The 5,680-nt window shown below is 32.0% G+C and overlaps 1 pseudogene; it reads right to left on the bottom strand.

The window, feature by feature from the left end:
* Positions 1–3,167: 3,167 nt before the first annotated feature.
* On the bottom strand, positions 3,168–5,324 carry LOC120144683 (annotated as a pseudogene).
* Between the last annotated feature and the right edge of the window lie 356 nt (positions 5,325–5,680).

Here is a 5,680-nt window from a genome sequence, read left to right as displayed (position 1 = left end):
TTTTTTACCGTTGGAACCTAATGTTTTTGAAAAAAAAAAGTTTCAAAAATTTCACAAAAGTTTCAAAATTTTAAAACATTTAGTTTTTGAAAGTTTCGAAACTTATATAAGTATTTCGAAACTCTTCGTAAAAAACGTGAAGTTTTAATATCTTGAGAAAAAGGTAACTTTGAAAAATATTCTAGATTGTTTGAATGATATTTATTGACATAATTTAAAATTAGAAAACTTATTTTAAAGTTTGGAAAAATTTTAGGAACTTGAAAATTATATATATATATATTATGTTATATCAAAATCATTTATGTTTATTAATCTTCAACTTTTTGATATAAGAAACATTTCTGTAAAAAAAACTAATTCAAAACTTGTCATAAATGTGTCATTTAACCCCCCCATTAAAAAATAATTTAAGGATATAAAATTTATATCAAAACCAAAAATTTTATCAAAAAATTTGTTTTTGATATTTTATTCCCTTTTTTATTAAATACAAGAGAGAACAAAATATTAGAGCATAGTACAAAAGGTAAGATAATATAATCCAACATAATATGAGTCAAAATATAAAAAATAAGCATTCATAATATTGTCATTGGGAATAGAGATAAAAAAGAATAAAAAAAATCTGAAATAACCAAAGCATCCAAAATGTGAAATCCTAAAAATCCAAATACAGTAATATCCAAAAAACCTCATCATTCTGAATAGAAGATGGACCCGATGGAGGATAAAGATCCGAGAAACGAACCTTCAAAGCATCAAGATGAGTATCCATGACATCGAAGTGGTGAAAGACGTCATTGAATCTACTGACCATGTAGTCGTAAAGTGAATCCAAAGTGACAAAAGGACGCGAAGGAGAAGAAACAACTCCAAAGCGACTCCAAAGGGTTTTGAAAAAAAAAAGGTTTAAAACCAATTTTGAAGAGGCGATTGTACGACAAGTTTCAAAACTTTTCATGGAGTTTCAAAACTTTAGGCATTGTATCAAAACTTTAGGAAGAGTTTTGAACTATCATAACATACTATTTTTGGAAGTTTCAAAACTTCTACAGGTGTATCAAAACATAAGGAGTGGAAAATGCAATTTTTTTATTTTTTAGTCCTAAAATATCCTAAATAAGATTCTAACATGTATGAAGATACTACAAGGTTGGAAAACATATAAAACCAATATTGAGATAGTATGACATTGATTTAAGCATATTTTATTTATGTTTGAGTATAAAAATATATATTTATGCAAACTTAGACATTTTTGAAGTGTTCAAAATTAGTCCAAAATGACATGAAATGACATATATATCTCCCCTCACTTTTTGCATAACAAAACCATATAGAACTACTTAAGCAAGTATAATAACCATTTTTAAGCTAAGAAATCATTTAAAAGCGTACAAATCTAAAATCTTGGACTAAGGTCTAAGGAAGGCTAGAAAGTCCTAACTCTCTCCTAAGCGTCCAAAGTTTTTCTTTATCGAAAGGCTTAGTAAAAATATTATATATTTGATGTAATGTATCAACATATTCTAGAACTACATCTTCCTTAAGGACATAATCTCTAATGAAATGATGCCTAATTTCAATGTGTTTAGTCCTAGAAAGTTGGATGAGATTCTTAGTGAAACAAATTGCAATAGTGTTGTCACGCCTAATAGGAATGGTACCAACATCAATTCCATAATAAAAAAATTGATGTTTCATCCATAAAAGTTGTGTACAAGAACTACCGGCCAAAATGAATTTTGCCTCGCTGATTGATAATACAACACTAATTTCACTACTAGAAAAAATCCCTTTAATGACACGCAATGTGCATCATCTATGGGTGCAGATGACACACAAATTCACGTCATTGAAACTACCGACATAAATATCAGATGACGTGGAATTGTGCGTCATAAATCTATGACACGCATTTATGACATGTATTTATGACGCTCATTTATGGCGCGCATTTATGACGTGCATTGCACGTCATTGAAGCCCCCGTCATAAATGAAGATGACACACATTCGTGTGTCGTGATTATATTTCGTAAATTATATATATATATTGTAGATTGACAAATAATCAAACTAAATCACATTTAATGCCTCATAATACTAAATATATATATCATATTATATATAAGCAATCCATTTGCATACAATATATTCACATTAAGTTATAAAAAAAATATTGTAATCATATGTCGATACAAGGAACAGATAACACAAATTAAAGAGCAAAAACCTCATTCAGGCATTAATCACACAGTAACTTCATAATCTTACTACAGTAAACTTGAACATCTAAGAACTAACAAAAGTAAAATATATTCATTCAAAAGCTGAAGGAATATAATGAATTGTTACAGGACCTTTTACAGCAAAAAGTACCATAGTCTCATCTATATCCCCCTCTTTGTTCTCTTCTTTTGTCTTTTCAGAATCAGAAAGTAAACCTCCAACTTTCTTCAAGCGTTCTTCTAGGGAATCTTCAAGCAACTATGAGAAGTATAAGAAGCTCAAAGTAAAAAAATATATTAGAAATATGTGAACAAGTATGCAAATGCGTATTTAAGTGGAGTACAAATAGGATTCAGTATAGAGCTGACGGCAGCAGGAACCCTTTTACTTTCACTAATGGACTGAGAATTATATATGTTAAATCCATATATAATTATAAGACCAATTTAATAACTCACTCCCCAATGTATTTCTTTATAGTTTATCTGATTAGCTGCATCCTCGCAGCTTCCAATAAGTGTTACAACCTCTGCATCATCAGAAATGGAACTGGGCTGTCTAGAAGAAACTGCAAGGAAACAAAGAAAATAATAGTTAAACAACACCTCTTTTGCATACGTAACATGCATAATATGAACAATGAAAATGGCATCACCTTGAAAGTTAACTGTTCATTGATGACCCCAAGCATTGCAATGGATTGCGTTTTATGAAAATATTGCAACAGAAGAGCATAGGAATATCGTCGAAGTGATTGACAACAAATTCAACAGTAAATGAGGAAATAAATAGATTCTTTACTTATTTATTAGCAGTTTTACCTGACATATCTTGATGTTAACATTAGACAAGTACAATGATTAAATATATTGTGTTTTACTAAAATTAAAATTAAGCACTTACATCATATAACAAGTAATCACGTAACCAGGATTATTCCATCTCCTGATTAAGTGAATGGTCTGTTAATGCCCTTATTTCACTCTGCCTAAGAGAATGAGCAAATTCCATCTCCTGATAGAAAAAACATCTAGGTAGCAGCAATATATAAGAGAAAAATGATTCAAACCTCGAACATATAACTATATGCTATTGCACCCATTGAAGCCGAAGTGATACCCTCACAGTTGTCAAGCTTAAGAATCGTTAACATTGGAAGTCTTACAAACTTCACAGAAAGAAAATGCATCAAAATATGGCTTAACCAGAAAGCAACACTAATTAGAACTAAATTAACCATTTGCAAAAACTGACCTCGAGAGATATGTTAGGACAATATGATGAATTCAGAACATGGAGAACATAACAAGAGCGAGCTATTTCTTGCAATGTTTCATCACTAACACACGAACAATTTGACATGTCTAAAGACTCTAATTGAGGGCAAGAAGTCATTACGTAACGAATTACTACATCTGTAAGTTTGTGGCATGCACTTATATCAAGCAGCTGTAAAAGGGGGCAATTAAGGGCTAACTGTGCCATATTGCTACGTTTCAAGGACAAACTCTTTAATAGTGGGCACCTGCAAAAGATCAGATGTTAGCATAACGGAAGAATATATTGATATCAAAGTATAGTTTACAATCAAATCTAGATTTTGCTTTACCTGATTGATATACATATCACACGATATTTAGTTACTTTCAGATCACATAACCTATCATGGTTAATAGGTATCTCTTGACCACCATCACCGAGAATAGCATCATTCACATCCAAACTCCTTAACATACCACACTCAGTCAATGCATGGAAAAAAGTATCCCCTAGTAGCCCTTTTCCCAATGTTAAAGCCTCAAGATTTCTACCAGTCAGAAATTTTTATACACATTAATAAAAGGTTGTGCAAAATTCATTTTATTAGAACATAAAACATGTCAAAAAATATTACCGTAATGGATGGACAACTTATATAACAAGAATATACATGCTAGGAGTGCCACTCAGGTTCACTTCAGTGGCATTTGGATATCTTTGGCATTTGGATATCTTTGACAAATGTCATCAACTGCAAGATCAAAATGCAATGTTATTGCAGTATGGCATCCAATTTCATTACATCAATGTACCATTTTCTCTTGCAAAATAATATTATAATCGAATACCCATATAGTTTTCTTATCTAAAAAATATTGTCAACTCCAAGCAATTTCTAAACTTTGTTTGGAGCACACTGTTTAAAATAAATGAGAACTAAGTAAGATATTGAGAAAATCTGAGACTCACATTGTTCAAGAAATATATTATGGTTTTCAAAGTTCAAATACCTCAAAAAATCCTCATGAGCACTAGCTGATCGTCATTGCCTACAAATCATGGTAGCATTACAAAGATTACAATGATCCAAGAAGGAGAACACCTAAAAAAAGGGAAAACAAACAAAAGGCTCAATAAGATAAAATAATACAAAAAATAATAAAAACTGAAATAGTGTAATTAATCAATCTGCCTACCATATGCAATAAATCATCAGTAAGATCCATTTGAATCTCAAAATCTTCAGCTTTCAAACCACCTTCATTTTCCTCCTCATTCCCACATTTTCCATCAAAATGATGACCATCACTCTCATTATTCGACATGAAATTGTGATAAAATACCCCATTATTAGACGAAATTGATGAGCATTGTTTGATACTATAATCTCTCTCTGCTGATGAGTAAGAGGTGCCCTGACTGTAATATAAACTTCTCAGAATAAGTATGAAAACAAAATAAATTTCTTCAAAAATGGTTGTCTAGAGTAATCCAGTTAACTCACTGATAACAAGTTGGGACTTTAGCTCGCTTATGGTGTGAATCGTGGTGTTCACAATCATTTATAGCAGCTGAAGAGGAGGCACTAGTCTCACCGATGAAAGAACGCGAGCAGCCAACTGAATGGAGCAACATAGGATCGACCCAGTTCCCACCGTATCTCATGGCGGTGGAATTTTCTTGAAACAACATCTCCATCTCGTCTCCCTATCATTGACCGTTAAGGGTTCTGTTGAAGAAAATAGATAGTTCAGCGGAGGCTTGTTCAACACCGTTATTTGCAATATTACCCTCAATGTCGCTGACATTTGCCAATAAACCTTCTTTCATGGTTCCTCCCATGCAACTTAACCTTATCCTCTTCCTCCACAGCACCAGACTTCACCAAGAAATCCTCCAAAGTCATCATATCCTTTGGCGCCTGCTCTTTCATCGTGATCTCTTTCCTCTCGCCAACATATTTCCCATACAATTTCCCTCCAAACCTTGTCAACACTTCTCACAACATTTTTTATTAAAATCCGCTAAAGCTTGAACCTGAGAAGCTTTGAAATTATCCGCGGCAACATTAAAAAAAGATTAAAATTATGGGGGGAAATTAAAAGATGACTTTTAGAGATGACACACAATGAAAAGTGTATTCTGTGTTTTGCTAAATTTTTTGGATTATGACTATTAAATATAAC

This window comes from Hibiscus syriacus, unplaced genomic scaffold, assembly GCF_006381635.1.
Source record: "Hibiscus syriacus cultivar Baekdansim isolate YM2019G1 unplaced genomic scaffold, ASM638163v2 tig00110890_pilon, whole genome shotgun sequence".
NCBI classification, from domain to species: domain Eukaryota; kingdom Viridiplantae; phylum Streptophyta; class Magnoliopsida; order Malvales; family Malvaceae; genus Hibiscus; species Hibiscus syriacus.
The sequence above is the reverse complement of the archived record's forward strand: the minus strand, read 5'-3'. Positions and strand labels throughout refer to the sequence as shown.